This window comes from Macadamia integrifolia, unplaced genomic scaffold (genome assembly GCF_013358625.1).
Source record: "Macadamia integrifolia cultivar HAES 741 unplaced genomic scaffold, SCU_Mint_v3 scaffold711, whole genome shotgun sequence".
Lineage (NCBI taxonomy): Eukaryota > Viridiplantae > Streptophyta > Magnoliopsida > Proteales > Proteaceae > Macadamia > Macadamia integrifolia.
The window spans coordinates 227,894-251,635 of NW_024870520.1; positions in this window are offsets into that span (position 1 = coordinate 227,894).

Sequence of the window (23,742 nt, forward strand, 5' to 3'; positions counted from 1 at the left end):
AACAACTGTAATACTAATCTCTAAGCCCATCGTACCGAAAAGAATCTCAGCCACACCATGTCTCAGACTATCAATATTACAACCATCACCATGCAGCTATCTTACTACACATCCACAAAACCTCGATCACATCAAAGTTGGTGAAATCATGCAACATGTGCAATATGTATATTTTTATATAAAATAAATCCAAAACAGAGTTTCCAACACATTACACATGAGTATGCAGAAACATAAAAGCATATAAAAACACTCCGTACAATAAAACAATCACCCACTCACCTCTGAATCTAATGCATTTTTTTTAATTCCCATCCACGCGTATCCTTGTCGAGTATCTTAGCTACCTAGTTAAAAATTAATATTTTAAGTTGGTTTTAGTATTCCACTATCCAAGGACAGGCCAACTTCCTAAACTCCTAATGAATTCCCTTATCAGAATCCAAACCAGCAGTTGGACAAAGGCACGGATTCCTGACCAACATCTCTCCCAACAACATACCTACTTAACCAATTTGGCTCCCTAACCCCTATATAGGTCACTAACCGGATCCGCACAATCTCGAGGTTCCTATTTGTCTAAACAGACCAAGCCACATAGTACAGGGGTCATCAAACAGCCATCGAAGGCAACCTGTGGGTTATCACAGACCTCAGCTGATTGGGCTAATTCCCAATACAATCTTCTTCCTTACTATACTATTTTTTGTAAAGGGGTATAGTCTTACATTCCCTATGAACATCCCCTAGCTATGGCAGAGTTCTCTCAGCCAACTCAGTGACAGATTAGGGCTCCGAGAGCCCTACCATAGCCATCTTTACAAGGCTAAATTTTACCAAACATGTGCCGACAGGCCCTACCCTTGTACAAGGTGTACCTAGACCCAACCAGCAGCCATTTAGGGCTCTGGGACCCCAACCGGAGGATATGGTCTAACCAACCGGCTGGCCGCTCGTGCCCACCGGTTCAGGTCTACAAACTTAGAATTCTGCCCATCTGTGAATAGAATCTATCGGGGTAATTTTCCCAAATTTCGGGCCTCCAAATTCACTCTATAGAATATGTTAGTCATGCTCAGTCTGGGTGAAGTGTCAATTTGGATGATTACATTCCAATTCATTGAACACAAGGCCGATTGGGTTCCAATTCTCCCAATTTCCTACCCAGGTAACCCGACTACAGCTTCTATCCATTCTCAAACAAAATTCAAAGTATGTGGGGCTTTAACCCATCTCCAATTTCATTTAATTTTACCCAATTAGGAAAAACCCTATGATCTAAGGTTTCAGAGACGATTGCACAATCGATTGGGTCCCAAATTGGGTCCCAAAACTAGGGTTTTAGCTGTAAGGAGCTGAATTGAGTTCCCACAGCCATTTCCCTACCTCCAATTGCAATTAATGCTAACCCTAACCTACTGCCAGAATTATCCTACCACAAATTCAATGGGTTAGGTTAGGGGAAATTACCTCTTCTCAGTTCTTGGAACCTGCAACTACAGTGGGGAGTGTCTTGGTATAACTGTCGAGCTCCAAACCTCATTTCCAGTTGGGGCAGCAATACTGGCAAACCTAGGGTTTCCTTTGGACATCAAGAAAATAGGGGCACCAACAGCATCAAGGCTTTGTACAACCCTAATAGTAGCTGAACAGAAATAGGACAGCAACCCCATCTTCTTCCCTATTCTTCTCCTTCTTCCCTTCTCCTTCTCCCTTCTTCTTCCTTTCTCCCTTCTTTTCTTTCTCTCATCTCTGCCTACGTTTACTGTAGGTGAGAAATGAGAATAGGGGGGGTGGGGTTTCCTTATATAGCCACAGACCCTTAGGGTCTGTTTGACTGTGACCCAGTTTTATAGGAATTGGGTTATTCCTATGCATTGGCCCACAGACGAACTTAACCCATTGCATGTCAGGTGTTACATGACTATAGAAATATACCCTTCCATACCATATGAATGGTCTAAGCATACACGAAGACATACAGGCCCACAACAAAAGATTCCATTTTGGGCTTGTTGTCAAGCATCCGATAGGTCAAGCGGCTGGCCGGTTGTCAGCAAGGTAGCCTGTCGGTTGCCCAATCTTTGCCCCTCCGGTTGCCCTATCTTTGGCCCCCTAGCAGCCAAATCCTCTATACTTTATAGTCCCCTCAGTGTGAGACCAATTCCATATATTTATGGCTCCTTTGCTCCCCCTACTAGGCTAGGAAATTTACCAATTTCCCCCTCCTACTGTTGTACATGTAGGTTCACAATATAACAGCCTATTACCCTTGTGCCAGCTAGGTCCTAACATAGGAGGTCAGCTGCTTCAAAATTCAGGGTGTTACAGTTCCCCCTTCCTTAAAAAAAATTTATCCTCGAAATTTGTGAGATTGTTCGTAACCGAGGATCCATTCTAATACTTCAATATTACTCTTAACCTCTAATTTGTATCTTTATTAGCTCCACTTATAACACGGCTACATGACTAGGTAGCACAAAAAATTTTAGACGAGCACTTTAACGTCTCTTCCGGCCATACTAGTTTCTTCCAGTTCTCCCTTAGCACTTTAGATGTAGGGAAAATCACTTGGATACTATATTTCCACAACTTAACTCTTTACTTCTTTATTGCATGAATCAGTATCAGTTTTGTTTCCATTCTATAGGTATATTGTATTACTATCCATACCCACACCTAATCTTAGTGTGGATCACAAAGTCCCTTAGAATACCACTCTCTTTCCTTCTTAGTAAGTTTCCATATTCCAGTTTCTTCTTGGGTGCAAATATTGGAATTGGGATTTTTAATTCTAAGGATCTCTAACTTACTTCACTATTCATAACTAGGTTAACTTCTTGCATATATCTGCTTAATATCCTAGTCAATTTATCTCGGCCTCCTTTTAGACCATTAACCACCTCACTTTTCATCAGAACCATTGAAATTCCAATAATTTTTTATGGTGCGATACTCAAACTATCCATCATAAATCTTAGAATTTTGAAGGTTCTATACATTACTTCTTCCTTTCTCCATATTGCTACATATGGTCAATATACTTAATCCCACATCATCCACCTAAGTATTCCCGGATCTACACGGGAAAACTTGAAAATATCTTCAAATATCACAACTCAATTTATAATTCCTCACTGCAATTTGATTCATTGTAATTTCAACAATTTTCTTGGCAGTGCAATTTATACGCTGCCACCATAGACTTTAAAAATTTCCAATCGCTCATAGCATTCATTTTCTTGTTCCAAATTGGCATGTATATACTTTAAATTTTCATCTCATTTATAGAATTCATTCCCGAATTCACACATGCAAATCCAAAAGTATCTCCAATCTTTTAAAAACTTAATATGTTAATTGCATCAAGATAACATTCATAGTCCCACACATATTTATTTATCCTCAATTGCATTTAAATTATCATCCACACATGTTTCCCTGTTCCAATTTATGTTCTCAAACTGAAACAGTACCTCTCTTCCATGCTTAACAGACATCTTACTTATACACCTTAAAATTCCAAATTTATGATCTTAAAATAGAACTTAAACTCCCCATATTACACCATAAAAATTTTAGAGCTTACTGAGCAAAATTTGCTCAACCAGCGGGTTAGGGACTACGATCGACCGGCTGGCCGATTCACCTAACTGTAGATATAAAATTCTACCCGAGAGCTCCAATCTTCATTTCAAAAATTCAATTGTTGTGAGCTTCTTCACTGGTCTACCACAATACTTCATTCTAACACTTTCTATTTTCTTGCGTTTCCACCTCCATACATCATCACCGGTAAGGGAATTCTTCCCTATTTCACCGATTTCATAGTAAATTTTTCGTTTTAATATGATAACCTAGGTTTCATTTCATGCAATTTCTTACAATTCCTTCCATTAATTTGCTGTATTTACTTGTTCTTGGTGGTTATTGTGTGTAGCTTACTATGTCTTCACCGAGAGTCACTCATAGCCAAGTTGCTACCATCCCGATTAGTCAAATGGCCCATTTGGTTTTGCACTCCAACCGACCAAGCAAATTGGGGCAGCTTCTTTTCCCATCCCATTGCTGTTGAAAAGCCTACTATCATAGTGGATCTTCAAACTTTCGGTGTTCGGAAAAAATATGAAGCTTTAGGTTGGGAAGCCATTCTCAAAGTAGAGGAAGATGTGTATCCTAAACTTGGAAGAGCTTTCTATTGCAACCTCAATGACAAGCATATTAAGGTGGAGAGTATTGTATCACAAGTAGGGTGGGTGGCACATACATCACCTTAATCACAGTAGAATTTGGTAAGGCCATTGGTGTCTCAAGTGAGGGTAACAAAACTTATTGTCTTCCAAGGGCTAGCTTCCAGAACTACTTCATTGACACTGAGCATGACATTGTGCGGGAAGTGGTAGTAGTAGGGGGAGAGGCAAACTGGACCTTAATTGCTAACTGGTGACCTACTCCAAGAGTTCTGTGCAGGATAATGTACTATACTACCTATTTATAGTCATTTCAATGAGGTATGCTTGATGCAGGCATATATAGCTTTTTGCCTATATGTGGGTGAGCGGATCAGCTTACTTTATCTAATGATGAGATAGATGGTACACCGCACCAGTCGTCCAGGAGATCGTCATTTACTCTATGGAAAGACCTTGACTAAAATATTTCGACTATTCAGAATCTTCTTAGAGGGTGAGGTGAAGAAGGCTACACCTACTCCATTTGATAAGTCTATTTTGGAGAAGATGGACTTACACTAGTAGGCAGACAGTGATGATTAGGCACCAACTACTGATCCACCAGTTGCTGATCCACCTCATGAGCCTATGGATGGAGGTGATCAGTAGAGAGGCATAGACATTAAAGATATGGGCATGGGAGTTGGTGGGGGAGATGGAGATGAGGGGGATGAGTTAGATGGGCACCTACATGGGAATGTATGAGATGTTCCTAGGCATGTACCATCCAAGGAGATCCCTCAGACTGGTCACTTTGGGATATACCACAGAAAATATCTCAAGATCCATTCTCATTACCTGAAGGTAGATTTTCTCCACCTCTATCTATCTTGAAATTTGATCTTATTACTTTTCTTGTTCCTCTCTTATTTTTCACTATGGGTTCCTTTACACCATCTACTTCCACAGATGCTGCTGACATGTAAGAGGTGATGGACTATATTTTGAGGGCATTCTCTCAAATGCATTATAGTGTCGTCTCCATGGACACCTGACTCACCTCCAAGTTGGACACTCTTAGTTCCAGGGTCACTATTCTAGAGACCTCTATGCAGGGTATAATGGAGTTTTTATGTGTCCCACTAGAGTTCAGGCCTCCTTTGTTCTAATCTAGAACTCAACAGTCTCCAATCTCCATCAGCCGACAACCTTAGCAGTGATGAATAGCCTACTGCTCTTTTGAATTTTTGACCAACCTATATATGTACTAGGCTTAGTTCTTAAGTGTTTATGTTTCTTATGTTTTACTTATTCTATCTGATGTTTCTTTGTGTCAATGGTATTGTAAGACAATCTAAGTGAATGGGTTGTGATCTTTTTATAAATTATGTGTGTTTTTGGCTTTTGCTGATATACTACTCTCCTAATTGTCTCTAAAATTTATGTTCTTATCTGGAGAGTTTTAATTCAACCCTAATTAATCAACACCAACCTAAGATATTGTACCCTGCAAAGTTCATAACTACATTGCTCTGATACCATCTTGTCACACCTTACCTCACATAGGCCAAGGTATGCGGCACTAGATACCTTACCATACTAGTCAGCATGAACCACTAGGATCTAATGTAGAGATGAACTTATACAAGTACAAAATCTTCTACCAAATCAGAGTACGCATATAAGAAAAATTTTATATTTTACATAATCCGTGGTGATCAATCTAAATGATAAATAATAATTATAGACCATTGAATTATAACTCACAATTACCATAGTATACTCACATCTTACAAGCACACAAATAAAATCTCAGAAGCAAAGGAAATCTCAGTCCTCCACCACATGTCTCACTGATACAACATCAAAACTATTATCGAGTCTTGATCCACTCCAGCTCAGGTTCCACCATCTAAAAATATAAAACCATGAAGGGTGAGCTTCACAAGCCCAGTGAGGGGCGAGTATACAAGCACACACAACATCATGATGTCAACACACACTCAAATTAATATCCACAGATGCACAGCCACATGATCTATTTTATTTATAATTATGTATGGGAATAAGTGCTATAAGCAGCATAGGTGGTACCCCCTTCCCAGTACGTTGGGCCTTAGAGATACAAGCTAATTGCAAGTAGGAGTCAGCTAATGCCGTAAAAAACCTCGATCCCCCAGCCAAATCACCCACTAACCTGATTCTCAAATTTGATGCATTTTCATTGAATTTTCGTCCATGTGTATCCTTGTCGAGTATCTTAGGTGTCTAGTTAAATAATTAATATTTTAAATTAGTTTCAGTATTCACTGTCCAAGGATAGCCCAACTTCCTAAACTCCTGTTGAATTCCCTTACCGGAATCCAAATCAACAGTTGGATAGAGGCAATAATTCCTGACCAGCATCTCTTCCAACAACTTACCTACCTAACTAATTTGGCTCCCTAACCCCTATGTAGGTCACTAACCGGATCCGCACAATCTCGGGGTTCCTATGTGTCTAAACAGAATAATGCACATAGTACAAGGGTCATCAGACACCCATTGGAGGCACCTTGTGGGTTATCACAAACTTCAACTAACTAGGGTAATTTCCAATACAGTTTTCCTCATTGTACTATTTTCTGTAAAGGGAGATAGTCTTGCATTTCCTATAGACATCCCCTAGCTATGGTAGAATTCTCTCAGCTTATTCAGTGATAGATCAGGGCTCTGAGATCCCTACCATAGCCATCTTTACAGGGCTAAATTTTACCGAGCATGTGTCGACAGGCCCTACCCTTGTACAGGGTGTACCTAGACCCAACCAACAGCCATTTAGGGCTCTGGGACCCTAACCGGAGGGTATGGTCTGGCCCAACCGATTGGCCACTTGTGCCCAATGGTTTAGGTCTGCAAAGTGTAGAATTCTATCCATTTACGAACATAATCTTCCGGGGTAATTTTCTTGACTTTTGGGCCTCCAAATTTACTCTACATACTATGTTATTCATGCTCAGTCTGGTTGAAGTGTTAGTTTGGCTGATTATAACCTAATTCATTGAACACAGGGCCGATTGGGTTCCAATTCTTCCAATTTCCTACCCGGGTAACCCGACTATAGCTTATGTCCATTATGTGGGGCTTTAACCCATCTCCAATTTCATTTGGTTCAAGGGACGATTACACAATCGATTGGGTCCCAAAACTAGGGTTTTAGCTGTAGAGAGCTAAATTGAGTTCCCATGGCCATTTTGCTACCTCCAATTGCAATTAATGCTAACCCTAACCTGCTGGAAGAATTATCCTACTACAAATTCACTAGGTTAGGTCAAGAGAAATTACCTCTTCACAGTTCTTGGAACTTGCAATTGCAGTAGGGAGTGTCTTGGTTTTGTTGTCGAGCTCCAGGCCTCATTTCTAGTTGTGGTAGCAACACTGACAGACCTATGGTTTCCTTTGGACATCAAGAAAACAGGGGCAGCAACAGCATCTAGGTTTTGTACAGCTCTAGCAGTAGCTGAACAGAAATAGGACAGTAGCCCCATCTTCTTCCCTCTTCTTCTTCTTCTTCCTTCCTTCTCCTTCTCCCTTCCTTCTTCTTCTTCTTCCCTTCTCCCTTCTTTTATTTCTCTCCTCTTTGCCTACGTTTACTGTAGGTGAGAAATGAGAGGTTTCCTTATGTAGCCACTGCCCCTTAGGGTCTGTTTGGTTGTGACCCAGTTTTACAAGAACTGGGTTATTCCTGTGCACCGGCCCACAGACCAACTCAACCCATTGCATGTCAGGTGTTACATGACCATAAAAATATGCCCTTCCATACCATATGAATGGTCTGAGCAGACACGAAGACATGCGTGCCCCACAACAAAAGATTCCATTTTAGGCTTGCTGTTAGGCATCCGGTAGGTCCAATTGATTGGCTGGTTGTCAGCAGGGTAGCCTATCGGTTGCCTTATTTTTTGCCCCCTAGCAGCCAAATCCTCTATACTTCATGTCCCCTAAGTGTTAGACCAATTCCTTATATTTTTGGCTCCTTTAATCCCCTTACTGGGCTAGTAAATTTTTCAATTTTTTCCTCCTACTACTGTACATGTAGGTTTACAGTATAATAGCCTATTACCCTTGTGCCAGCTAAGTCCTAACACAGGAGGTTAGCAGCTTAAAAAATCAGGGTGTTACACAGCCTGCCAGCACCACTGGAAAACCTATCAAGAAACCTGGGCTACAGTTAAATTTTCAATTCAAATGGGATAAGACATCTTAGACCCCCCGCATAGACCCAAATTGGGCTAAAAAGGCTGCAACCGACCAGCCAGTGGAACTGCTAGAATGTAAATATTTAGGGTTTTTAACTGTGAGGCCCACTTCCTCGCAGTAAAATTTTTGCCTATTTTCCCATAAGTAGAGGCATTTTTTGGGGTTCCAATTCACCTTTTACCTCCAAAAGCAGAGATGCATAGGTTAAGGAATAAAATAATAACCTAAATTATGTGTAATGGGTTATTAAAAAGGTTCCAACCAGACAGGCCCTTAGGATTGTTTGGGTTGGTCTATAAACAGCCTTAGGGTGGGGATTTACTCACCCCTAACCAATTGCTAATGCTAAAATAGTAAGAAGAAGGAAGAAAAGAGAAGAAGAAGAAGGAAGGAGAAGGAAAGGAAGGAAGAAGAAGAAACTGAGAGACAGCTTCTTCACCTAAAACTACTGCCGGACTAGCACTGTCCACAGGTGAGTGCTACTGCCCAGTACATTAGGAAATTTTGATGGTTACATTGAAATGGGTAAGTAGGCTTTAGGGTTTTGTTCAATTAGGGATTATCAGGTAATCCATGTGAATTGGACTACTATCCAGTAGAGGAAGCCCCAATTTGGAGGGCATTCTAGGGTCCAATTTGTAGGAAACCTGTCCTTGTAAACCCTGGAGCCTAGGGTTCCTACCATTTTGGTAGAAATTTAGAAGATTGAGACTGAATTAGGGCTGAGTAGGTGAAGTTCTAATAAAGCCCTAGAACATAAATGTATTCTAGGTTTTATTCCTATAAATTCTCTCTGGAATCCTACTATGAGCTCATTAGAGTTGGAGTCCCACTTTTGTGCTTGTAGATGATTGTATCTAATTTAAATTAAGGGAATAGGTGAGGGGGTTGAACGGGAATTGAACCCAATTCTAAAGAATTCTCCCAATTCCTACCTAAATGTTGGAATTTCTGCATAATTGGGGACATTAACCTCAGACACCATCAATTGAACCCATGAATGGGTCAAATGGAAGGCTTAAATCATACACTCAGACCTCATATGTCCAATTGGAACCACAAAAGAGAATTAAACCCAATTCAGACATTACAGTATATAGTAGGGTCATTGGTAGAATCGGATTCTGTAGGAAAGGGGGCACCGATAGGTTCGACTGGCGAGCTGGTGGCTATCCCACCAACCTGTCGGTGAAGGTCCTAGAGTGCAGAATGGCCCCTTATATATGACAGTAAACCCCTACTCGTGATTTGGGTCTGTTAACATCGTTTTGACAATGATTGACCTTCTGTAGTAAAGATAAACTATGTCTGGGACCACAGTACCCAAAGTGATTCTATTGAGTTATGGTGTCATAATCCAGTGGGGGACCCACTGAGACAATTACCTTGATGAGTTGTTCCATTAGTAGAAGGTCAGGAACAAAGAACTGTATAGTAGAGGAAATCCAGTTAGAACCCGAAATCGGGGTTTGCAATGGATAAGTTAGGATAAAATTAGTACTACTGAATATTTCATTTAAAGTGCAGTTGTGTTTCAAATTTTAGAAACTTAAGTATTTCCAATGAGAAGAACAAGCACTGTTCCGAAAGTGAGATGGGTTTGTTTTGTAGATACTAAGTATCGGTGAGTATCAGTTGCGTACTGGTTGTGTATCGGTTGTGTCGATGAGTATTGGTTCAATACGGTTCGGTATATATGTAATTCTATTGTTTGGGCTTAATTGTATGTATCAATAATATTTTTATGTATCGATGAGTATCAGAGAATATTGGTGCGTATCGTACGATATCCTTTGATGCGTAGGATTTTTTTTAAATACATGTATCGTATCGTGGGTATCATATTGGTGTCGACCATTCGTATCTTTTTTTTTTACCCTTCCCTTATCATTATATTCCCCCTTGTCCCTTATTTTGTTTTGGTTCCAAGTTAGTCCCTCGCCTTAAAATTATATTGCCCTTTCTGTCCTTCTTTCTTGTCTTCCTACATAACCATTGAGATTCTGCTTATTTGTACCCAAAAAAAAAAAAAAGATTCTACTTATTATGGTGCTTTACAAACTTTGAAATATTTGCAAAATTGTCATTTTCTTTAATACTCGGCTATTACTCACTTGGCCAGGCCCATAAAAACCCAAAATTTGGATTTTTGATCCCATGGTCACATCAGGTTGGATCTCATATTCTAGGATTATGTTTACGACTTAGGTTTCTTTGTGATAAATCATGGAAACGACTCAAAGAAAGAATGAACATTACCCATCTTTGACATCTAGCGCATACAAACCCTGGATAACCACAATGCCTAGGTTTAGAATGCAATGTCAATTAAATTTTCAAATCAATTTCGAGAAATGAACTGACTCATTGATGCTCTATGGGAGGATTTTATGATTTGCCACCCTAGAATAATTGTGGTTTGTGCTGTAAAAGATTAATAATGATAAAATGGGAAAATAGTTTGAAGTGATGATACATAAACAGCTACATTAATAAATCCCGTCGCTGATTAAGCAACTCACTGCAAATATATGGGCCTTCCATAGTATATTACCACATGTAATACATGGGATACCTAACCCATCCTAGAATCAAGTAACAATGCATGCACCGAACCCAAACCATCCAACCCACACGGAAGAGAGTGTGACAGTTACCAGGATCTCTTGAACCCACTGTTGATTTTACACCAAATCCAAGAATCATCAAAAGATGGAGGGACAATCTAGAGGGAGTTATTCTTAAGGAGAGAGACAACACCTCAAGGGCAATAGAAGAGGAAAGGGGAGAGGGGCACCCTTGCCTGATACCCACTGAGGAGGGAAAGTAACCAGCAGGGCTACCATTAATCAGGATAGATAAGGAGGGGGACGAGATACATAAAAGGATCCAATGGACAAAAGTAGGTGGGAAGGACATTTGAGGTAAGACTCTTGACATGAAATCCCAATGAATGGAGTTAAAGGTTTTTTGATTGTCAATCTTAAGGAGGACAGCAGGGGAGTGAGATTTCTAGCCAAAGCCTCTAACAATCACATAGCAAAGGATGATGTTATCAACAATACTTCTACCAGCAATGAAGGACGATTGGTTTGGACTGACAAGAGGTCAATAACCCATTGGATTTTGTTGGCCAGAATTTTAGTAACGAATTTGTACAAGAGGTTGCATAGAAAGATGGACCTGAAATATGCCAAGCAATCATTACCTTATTTATTGGGGATAAGGCAGAGGAAGATATGATTGATCCTCTTAATCTGGTAAGGATTAAGGAAGAAGCTTCTGATGGCAAGGATAAGATCAGCACAGATGATGTGCCAACATGAGGAGAAAAAACTCAAGCTAAATCCATCAAGCCCAATGGCTTTGTTGGATTTATGGGAGAGGATAGTAGCAAGGATTTCTTCATCCGACGGGATTACTTAGAGAGAGAGAGGAAGAGATGGGAAGGGATGAATTTTTTGAGAAGGTCTGGAGGGAGGGAGGGAGGATAGGTGCAAAAGATCGGAGAAGGAGGTTGCCTCATCTTTGATATCATCAGGATGGAGAAGAGGGATACCATTCCTGGAAATGGGCTTAATGGTGGAATTAGCATTGGTTCTGGCTTTTAGAGATCGATGGAAGTAAGAGCAGTTGGAATCACCTAGCTCAAGCCATTTAATCCTGGATTTTTGTCTGAGGAAGCTTTCTTCTTGAGCAATGATAGAGGAAGGCTTAGCAGAAAGAGCTTTTTCTTCTTCTACCAAGGAGACATTGAGAAGATCCAGCTGAATACAAGATTGGATGTCATCAAGCTTATCTCTTCAAGAAGAGACTTTGGAGGAGATGTTTCCAAAAGAATAAGAATTCCAAATATTAAGAGCGGATTTGACATTTTTGAGCTTCTTTGCAAAGGCTGAGGGGAGTGGAGAAGGCTTGGACAGGGATTGCCCAAACATTCTGGACCGCATGGAGAAAATCATTATGGAGGGACCACATATCAAAGAATTTGAAAGGCTTGGGATCAAAGGAAGTGTGGGGGTGGACAAGAAGGGAGATGGGTGAGTGATCGAAGATGCCCAAGTGGTCAAAACAAGTATGGGAGGAAGGAACAGAGTCCAGCCAAGCCTCATTGACAAGGACCCTATCAAGCTTAGAGGAAACCCTAGCAATACCACTCTTACGGTTTTGCCAATTGAACTTGGCATCAGATCATCTCAAGTCATTCATAGTTATATCATCGATACACTCATTGCTATTTATGATATTAATTTCTTGTTAATCCCAAGTTGACACTAAGAGGGGGGTGAACAGTGTCTATAAAATATTTCTTGGAGATATCTGTTTGAAGCTATCATGTATTCTGTTCAACACACACAATCATATGTTTGTCCACCTTACACCACTCAGTGGTTAAGTCTACAGACAAACATACTCATCCTACATGCATTCAAAGTCCACACACTCTAATTGACAAGCATACATAAATGGCACAAGATATATGTGGTTCGGTCCACTGCCTACTCCACGAAGCAATACCCTTTATGGGTTTCGTATTTTTCTCAATACTCAATTAGCTTGTGACTATTAAGACAGTCCAGGTGCTATGATACCTGGTTCAACCTGAGATAGTATTCAGGCTAGGGTTTCACCCCCCTTTACAATGTATATGATGATAAGTACAATCTCTTCCTTCACAACTAATACCATAGGTTATGCAACTTTAACAACCTAGGTCATACAAAATAGGATTTAGTGAGCAAATATTACCTCCCTTGACTAGCAAGAGGTGGAGAGCTTCTATGAGATTCTCTAATACATCCAATCTTTAACTTTCCCTCTTTGATGGCTAATCTTGAACCTTCAAAAGAAGAAGATGGTTCATCATCTTCTTTATCTTCTCCTTCTTCTTCTTCTATCACACAAGGTGCTTCTTTGTCTTTAATGAACTTGATGAAGAATCTTGAAACGTTCAAGAATTGAAGATGGTGATCTCTCAAGAAGCTTCTTCGTCTTTAATGAATTTTAAAACCCCTCTTCAACCTTTAATATTGCCTTTAATGGCTTTTCAAGCTTAGTGGTGATGGTATTAAAGCATTCAATACACAAAAATCTTCAAACAAAGGCTTTTCTCAAGATTTAAGCATTAGAGCACACATAACACTTGGCTTTTTCTTCTTTTTCCTCCTCTTTTTTCTCTTATGGGGCTTTTGTTATTTTTGTTCTTCAAAAAGGTATGAAATAAATCCCTAAAATCCACTTAAGAAGGTTCGATAAAAGCCCCAAAATCGTGTAGGTTTAACCACCTGGTTCAAATTGGAATCTACTCTGTCAGATTGACATTATCTCAGTCTAGGAGTCATAACGTTTTATACATAACTTCAAATGAATCAATTATTGTTGCTTCTAAAAGTAGACTCAAATATCTATAACTTTTATAGAAATATCATTCCTCTAATTCTTTTTCAAAATATCTCAAAATTCAACTCAAAGTCATATAAACTGAACCCATCATGAGAAACTGGGTTGGTTTTGCTTTAGAGCGATCATACAAAAATTATCATATCTCTCTCATCCGAATTTCAATTGACCCGATTCTTTTTCCTACAGATAGAGGACTCAAAGAAATACATTTTTTATGTTATACCTTCAACCCATATGTAATTCATAAGTCTTAGAAATGGGATTGAACCCAACTAATATGTAAGAAATTGTCTTTTTTAGCTTATACGTTGGCCTGAAGAACATGTTGTATCTTTTTACTCCGATATTCGATCGATGCGATTCCAATTATGATAAACTCAAAGCTCAAGGACCAACAACTTACATGCACATGTCTTTTTTAAATCTTTCATCTAGATTTTCAAAAATACCCTCAAACATGTTGTCATTGTATAAAACAATGATTTCTTCCCTTTTAATGAAGGGTCCTTCACACACTACATCCACTTTCATACATGCAATGTGTGACATATCTTTGAGCACTATCAAGATAACTTAGTGATCATACACAATCACGACATCACATCTGACCACCTCATCATTGACACGTGGCCAAGGTTGCCAACAAGGACAATCAATATGCAAAACTTCTGTTTAATACATTCAAACTCATTCTTTACTCACCTGTTCAATTCAGGTCACCTTTGGCATACCCTTCATCCTTCGAACCCCTATTATTTGCACCATATCATTCTTCAGTCTTCACTGGCACAGTCATTGGTCTCCTAGCACAAAGCTAAACCTCCTCTGTTGATTTCCTCATCTAATTGGTCTTTTTTTCTTATTTCACTTTGAATGCTTTCATTTTTTTTATTCTATCCTTCCTGTTTGCCATTTTCCATCTCAACACCCCTTCCTATTCTTGACTACTCTCTCTCTCTCGCTCACACACACACACACACCAACACACACATATATAGCACCAGAATTTCTTATCCAATGTTGTTAAGATGAGTTTTACATGAGAACCAAATCCTATGGAACAACAATGACAACAACAATTATATGTGAGGCCAAATGTTGGACTGCTGGAATAGTTGGAGTTTTTGCTTTATGAATGATTCAAAAGGACCATATATTAATATATACTTTTAGCATAAAGATTGGGCAACATATGCCTTTCTGGTGTGTTTCTATTCCCTGGACAATCGTCTATCACCCTCCTTTCAGTTTCAGATTTAATTTCCTTCAAGTAATTTAGCAGTCAGATCTGGGACTTTGGTTTGATCGATCCATTAAGCTTGGCTTGGATTATTGATTTGTAGGAATATCTCAAGATATAATTTCTAGTTCAAAAAGTGGGTCATCCACTTTATTGTTTCCTCTTCAATTCACGCGAATCTATCATGAATTATCATGAAATCTATGCAATCAAAATGAGGAAATGAGCATTGGATTCGACTATATATGTATAAGAGTTTACGCTAATTAATATTGTTATCTTCTTTCTCATATGTATGGGTTTCGTTTTTACTAGATTTCAAGATGATCCATATTTAATCTATTTGAGAATGAGATTAGCGATCAAATTTGGGTGGAACTCATGTTATTTGAACAATGTAGTGTGAGGCTTGTGGATGTTATGTTATAACTAACACCAAGATTGGCTGTAGAGTGAACTGGAGTGGGGTGTTTAGATGCAGCGTCATCATACCAGTAACACCTAACTAGAGTTCAAGAGAGAGCTAGGTGGCTTAATCCACATTCTGGCCCAAACCATGGTTCCTGATTCATCTTTTGTATTCACTTCTAGCTCAGGTCACTCTCAGCTCTACTATGTCACAGTGCCCCGTCCGTATACAATTTTCTCTTACTGCAAGTCATTAATTGCTTTATGCAGTTTCTATGCATGGTCGTGTAAGTGCATGGTCGTGCCTTTCAACTGTTAGATGGGTTTTTTTTTTTTTTTGGGGGGGGGGTTAACATCTCCTTCACCCCCCCCCCATCAAACAGTTGAAGGACAACAGTGTATGTACACAGCCTTTGTCACACCCCACCCCACCTTCATTATGGTAAAAGCATGTGACTATGACAAATTTATATGTCCTAAACCACTATCCAGGATCTTAATGCAGTATTTTGACATTCACAATTAATTATGAGATTAATAAATTAATAAGTAACAGAATAAAAATATAATTGTACTTGTAAATATGTAAACTGATGACTCTAATGATATACATACACAAGATGATTTCAATATATGTAATTCACTTTACATATATACATCAGATACAAGTGATTACATATTCAAATACACAAATTACACAAAATATCCCAAAACAACTCAAGAACCACATCGTTCTCATCAAGGTTCAAGGCAAGCATATTCCTTCACAAGTGCAGTTGGAGTCATACTCCTTAACCTCTGGTATCCACCAATCATCAACTACTGGTGTGGATACTGAGAAGTACCCACCATCAAGCTGCCTATATTAACATCTAAAAGAAAACGTGGGATGAATTTCAATAAAACAATGAAAGCAACGTATAATCCATTCTCAATAACACATGAATGCAATGCATGGAGTTCATTTTATTTAGTAACCTATACAAAAAAAACTAAGTCTGATAGTATAAATGTTACTACAATGCATTAGTATCCTTGGTCTCAGAATATGTCATCGTTCACCTAGCGATATAAACCCTAGTTACGGCTAGAAGCCTACCAGTCTCAGAATAGGTCCTTCGATCTATCAGCAACCCCTAAATAAACCCCTTTCTAGCATCACGGTCTCGCATTTCATGCATGGGTAACCCGAGCTCTGTCCACCTCCAGCAAAAATCACATTGTATTGTAGACATGGTATTCCTGAAAGTTCATCGAACCTACTACAATGAGTTATCCAACACTTACCCTTGTTGACAAGGGGTCGTAGCAGTTAGTCATTTATTCCTAACCATATGCTTAATACATGATATGCACAATTAACCCCAAGGGGGTAGCCGAGTTGGCAATGGACCTTCGCCTCAAGAAGCATGTGGTTCTAAGTTTGAATCTTCTTACCTCCTTGGGGCCACTCACACGGGGTGCTTAGTGCTCTTCACTACTTTCAATGACAGTTGAATGGTTCTCATTCAACTTCGTTATGACTTGGTCCATACAATTGTGGGGTCAATATGGGCCCACGGAACTAGTTTAGCCAAAGGCCTGGATATCCGTTGTTAGCAACAAAAAAAAAAAATAATACACAATTTAATAACAATCAAATGAGGGGACATTGTACCGAAATCCTCCTTCGGCCACACCGTGTTCCTCTTCCAACACCTCACATAGCTCGCATTTACTTTTATACTCACCATCTGATTCATCTCAAAATAAGTACTCAATTAAAGGAAACATCTTAAATAAACAATGCATAATATGTCATTCACAACATAATTATAAATGTGAAAAATTAAGTCAGTCTCCCACTCACCTTTCTCATAAAAAATGTGTAGCGATAAAGACCCTTTCACCGCTGAGCCTCACCACAAGTCTTGACTTCTGACCTAGCCATTAGGTGAAGATAGCTTTTCAATTATACCCTTAAAATACCACTACTCAATTCCCATTTACGCTCCTAAGAAAATCCTGAACTATGGGTTTAGTAAGCACCACCGGTGGATAGTGCCCCTCCGGTGGGTGTCGCCAGAGGATGAAACAGTAGCCCAAGGTTCTGAGATTTTGTTCACAAGTTGATCCCTCCGGTGGATGTGGGATCCACCTGTGGAGATTGATCGGTGAGGTCTCTGACCAGATTTCATCGTCTGGGTATTTTGACCCTTTTGGATTCCTATAATCTAGTGAGATACAACTCAATTAATGAGGTTAAACCAAATGCTTAGTTTGAACTCGTTTATGTAGGTTTTCACCATTTTAGGGTTAGAATCTAGGTTTTAATTTGCAAGCAAGGGAAACATGCACACTTGGGCTTACTCAATAATATGGATTATGTTACGTTAGTTGTATAGGTAGTAGAGGTTCCCAGTCCTTACGATCTTTCTCTTCTTCTTTCACTCCTTTTCTCTTCTATAAAAAATGAAGAAATGAATAAGGTTTGGATATTATATACATACCGCTATGTAACTAAGGCATGTTTGCCTAAACAATTTAGTTTCCCATAAAATGCATTAACTCCTCAATTGACCAATCTGGACCCAGCCCTATGGTGTCTGATGGTTAGTTGTCCACGTAAAGTGATGAGCCAATCATAGGAATGCATTTGGGCTTTACAGGAGTTCACAGTTCCGAAGCCCTGGGCCCCACAATCATTTAATGCATTCTGGATAGTACAGTACTACTGGTGGATCAGTGAACCCCGTTGTGACAGTTCTGCCCATCTTCTTTTGGTGCTCCTGTTCAAATGGGGAGTGGCTTCTACTGAGGCATGTGTATGATGCTGTAATATACATGTAAGGATGAATAAAGGGATCCTCTGCTGGGCCACCTATACATGAAAGTTCCAAGTGTCTCAGCACAAAAAACTTAGGATTAGAAACCTTTCCACAAAAAACTGGAGGATTAGAAACCTTTCCAACAGTCTCAGCAAAGCCTGCAAGTGTATATGGGATCATCTCTCCCCTTCTGTTATAAGTCAAAAGTCAATGGATCTAACATCCTCTGCTGGGCCACATATACATGAAAGTTCAAATTGAGTGTATTAAGACATGGATGTAACAAAGACCACATACATGATCGTGCCTTTCAACTATTGGATGGTGGGGGAGTGTGTGAGCTTAGAATTGTATTAACACATCCCCCCATCTTCCCAATGGTTGAAATTTTTGGGTTGAGAAGAAAATGCGCATTAACTACCAGAAAAAGAAAATACAAATCATGAGTACATATTTTTGCAGCTCTAGCCCAACCATTGGATGGATGGTGAGGGGTTAGAAGTGTAAGAACACATCCCCTATTTTCTCCATCCAATGATTGAAGGCGTGACTGTGTACATGTGTGGTCGTGCATAAAATCTTTTGACTTTTACTTTTTAATTTTATTTTTTTATTAGGAAGTAAATTAACATTAACTACTATTCAACAAAAAAAAAAAACCATTAACTAACAAAAAGAGGAAAATACAAATCATCAGTACATCTTTTTTCAACCTCAGCCTCTAGCTAATGATACGACCCTGGATACCTACTCAATTTGGTTTTTCTAAAAAAAAAAAAAAAGACATACATGCATTTATTAGATCCAGGAAAAAATAAAAGAGACCTCATGGCCAGCATTCCTGTGCTTGTTGGTAGAGTGAGATAACTTCCTCACAATCAGACTAGATGATGAAGTTAGTGAGCCCTATTCACCTTGCTTCACTCCTTCAATAATGCCCCTGATCTCGGATTTCTGACGCTTCTTGTAAAGCCATGGCTAACTATTGCAGAAACAACATAGCCATTATCAAAAGTAACAGCAGCCCATCCAGCTTCATGAGTATCATTTTTAAAGCTACCAGTAATGATGATAAAAATGTATGTGCTTGGTATATGCTTTAGGTAATCAGCAGGGTGAACTTGGGTTGATTTTCTATATTTCTGGGCATTCTGGCCCCAGGACAAGCAGGCCGATTAGCCTGAACCTCGCTAGCCGATTATGCTCTGTTTAATCCTTTGTTGTCTACTCTTTTACCTAAGTTTTACCAACCTAATGTGAGACCCTTTTCACTAATGTGGGCACTCTCAAGCCCCTTTCAACACCTTTATTAAGATCCTCACTTCATCACTAATTATAAATTCTTTACCATCATAAACCCTTCTATAAAATTTTCCATTTCTTGGGTTTTAAAATCAGGGTGTTACATACAATTTCTTCCCTCCTTACAAAAAATTTCGTCCTCGAAATTTGTGAGATGAGTAGTCTCCCAAAACAAATAATCATTCTTACCTCACTTTCATTTCTATCATTTAACCATGCTTTAATCTAACTTTACAATTGTGTATATAGTATATTAAGATATTATTTCTAATCATCTATAGCATTATGGTCGTGTCAAAATCAGATCATTTCAGTCCTCCTCGTAACTTTCTTTTCTAACATGTCGTATCCCACAATTATAAACCCTGATTCTCGGGAATCTCCCAATTCAAGAATCTCAATAGACCATTATAGAATGACAATTTACTATTCCGATCTCCCCTATGCTATAGACAGATCCACAAGTGGGTCAAAGAAACCTTGATCTTTAAAATCCTCTATTTCACATACTCATTTTACCTCCTTTGATTTCTACCACTAATAGTGGGTTGCGTTTCAACTCTCAAGCACTTTGATCAGTTATTACCTCTTTAAAACATTACATCAACGAACACCAAATAAAATTATTCATTATGTCTTTGTTTCTAGATTTCTTTCATTACAAAATCCGTCTAAAAAAAATACTTCTTGTCTTTCACCATGAAGACATAAAAATAATTCATCTGAAATCAATCTATTAGAAATTTCAAATTATTATTATTATTATTATTATTATTATTATTATTATTATTTTGTCCATATTCATTGACTTAATTATAGATCACTAATTCAAATCTCATCAAATCTTCACTTCCCTAATTCTCTAGCCACTTTGTAAATTTTAAGTCTTGGACCTCATCATTCTTCTTTCACTCTTTTTTTTTTTTTTTTTAAACAGTGATTTCTTGATTATCATCTTCTTCTTCATTATTTCTTTAAGCAAGATAACATATCAACCCCAATCACATAACAATTTATCTCTTCCTACGTTTCTTTATTCCTTTATTCTCTCCATCACCTATCACTTCATTTTCTTTGATTAACGCTCAAATCAATATCCATTGGCCTTTATTAAGGTTACACAGACTTTCAGTATCAATTCCCAAGCAATTGGACCTCATTTGACCAAACCGGTGAGAGAGAATTCCAAACAGGCCATCCGGTTCGCTAAAATTCTCAGTCCTTTAAACAGTACCCAAGAGCGATTTAAACACTCTCAAAAACCTCCATTTCTCCTTCCACATACACCGGTCTGCCTCCAAATTCAAATCTCAGCTTCTATTCATCATTTCCCACCATTCCTTAGCATCAAATCACTTCAGGTATGTTCATCTCTTACTTATTTTACAGTTTTCCATTTGTAGAGAAAAGTTTAACCTAGGTTTTCTTCTTCTTCTCAACTTTCTCTTTTCTTTTGCTGAAATTTTCTATCCTTCTTTCTCAAATTTCTTTCACTTGTCTATGTTTTCCTTTATGTGGCAATCATTGTTCAGTTGCTATCTTTATATCCTCCCCAATGTGACAATCGATTCTATCTTTTCTAGATTTCCTTTTGGGAAATTTTTGTGAACCTAGAATTGCTTGTAAAATTTCTTGCTGTCCTTGAATTCTCCGTTTTACATAAAGGTATATTTACTTGTTGCATCCTATCTTCTTACTTGAAATTATTCCTTTCATGCAGTAGGATTTTGTGGCTTCTCCAAGATTCACTTGAAGTAAAACCGCCACCACCTCATTGAGTCTCATGGCAAGGAATGAAGAATTCGATGCCACCTGGTTTAGAACTCCTATTGACCGAGATAGTTGGGTACACTTCAGCTCCAAGGCCATTATTATTGAACATCCTATTAGAGTGTATGATCTCCAAGCTTTTCGGGTGCAAGAGAGATTCGCAGCCTTGGGGTGGGAGGCCATGTTGGACGTAAATGAAGTGGTCTACCCACGGCTAGTTTGTACCTTCTACTGCAATCTTACTGGCAAGCAACTCCACATTGGAGAGTATAAGATATGCAGCCGGGTAGGTGGCCGAGATATCGCTCTTACCTTATCTAAGTTTGGGCAAATCATTGGGGTTTCTTCTGAAGGCAGAAACATCCAAACTTCTTCCAAAGGCTTCTTCAAGAACACAGAGTTAGCATTCCTGAAGGCAAATGTCACAATTGGGCTGAGTTTGCTAATTGGAGACCTACACCTAACGTATTGTGCAAAATTGTGCAATACAATCTTCTTCCCATCCATGGCCATTTCAGCTAGGTATCTCTCATGCAAGCATACACTGCCTTCTGTCTCTACACTGGGGAGAGAATCAGCTTGCCTTACATAATTCTAAGGCAAATGATGTCTCATGCTTATCGTCCGACTGATGGCTACCTTTTCTATGGTAAGGTACTAACCAAGGTATTCAGGCATCTGGGCATCAACCTAGAGGGTGCGAAAAGGATGGATATCCATGTTGTTCCTTTTGATCGTGCCATCTTGGAGAACATGAAACTACATGAGTATGCGGGTAGTGACTAGGATGAGGCACCCACAGCTAAGGAAGACTTGGAGGAACATGAAAAGGATGTGCATAGGGGTGAGGATGAGTAGCAGGAGAGAGATGGAACACGACAGAGAGATGAGCACCAACCTGAGGAGGGGGTATGTGTTAGGGAAGAGGAGGAGCATTCAGATCCCTTCCACGACTTTGATATTAGCGGTATTGATGTAAATCTCATGGAAGAGGACATTGTGGGTTCAGAAATCCCACACACACATGTTCCTGAGAGGAGTAACCACAGTACCAGTCCTACTAGGGAGGAGACTTTCCAGACTGGTTTCACTTCCCAGACTCACTTCAAGACTGCTCCCGCTCTGACTCAGCCTTTTACCTCTGTTAGAAGTAATTCTCGCACACTCTCTATGAATTTACTTATTATTATTTTTTTTAACTATCTTCCTTACAGTCATTTCCTACTTATTTTCTGCTCTAGATATTTTGACTCTGCAATCAGTGCTGGAGCACGTGGACAAAGGTTTTACTCAAGTTGCCACTCGCTTGGATAGTTTGGAGTCTTAGGTTGGCACTAGCTTAAATGTATTGGCTTCCAGAGTTGGGTTCTACAGTCCTCTTTTGAGGGATTGGCAGAATGTATGTGCATTCCACAGAACTACAGACCTCCCCGCTATCAAGCTCGATCTCAGCGGGCTTCTTCCTCTTCGAGGCACCAACGGCGATCTCAGCAATAGAGCTCAATAGTCTCCATCCATTTTCTCTCTTTCTGACTTATCCTTGTCTTTCTTATTTTGTGTACAAACTGATTTAGATTAGTTCTTTTAGACTCTTAGTTTGTACTTTAATCCCTATGGGGTTCGGTTGTTTCACCCCCATTTTGTACTTATGGGGTTTCTTTCCCTTTCCTTTTTGTACTCCTATCTTTCTTGTGGAGTTCTATGTATTAAGGTTTACTCGCACATGTAATTTCTTGAGTTTTATCTTTCATGTAATGAAATTTACCTACTTTCTGTCTCTTTTATCTTTCCCACCTGTGCATTTTTATTTATTAATCTTAAAAAAAAAAATTATCGGTTTACCTATTGATCACCACACACCTAAAGTCTCATAGTTGGGTAAGGTTTCCACAGAGCTCTAATGTGACACCCTGTCCTCCATATGGCACAGGTATGCAGCACTGGAATTTTCAATCCAGTCAGCCTACCAATACCTAGGATCCAGATGCAGGTAACAACCAAACCCACAATTAACACATTTGCAAAATTAGAATATATATAAAATTGCATTACAATCATAAGATATGCGTGGTGACCAGCTATAATGGTATTTGTACAATATCAAGCACACTGCATCTCAAGTCTATATAACCATCTCACGTACACTGCATCTCAAGTCTATATCACCATCTCACTCAAATACATTACATCTCAAATCTATAACAACAACTTACAATGCAGGATCCACATGATTTAATTATTAATCTAATTCCCTTCTAGTTACTAAGTCTTATCCTATAAGTTAAGTGCTATAAGCAACGTAGGTGGTATTCTCTACCCTGTACATTGGCCCTCAGAAATACAAGCTCGTTGCAAGTAGGAGCCAGCCAATCCCTGTTAGAGCCTCAATCCCCTCGTTAAC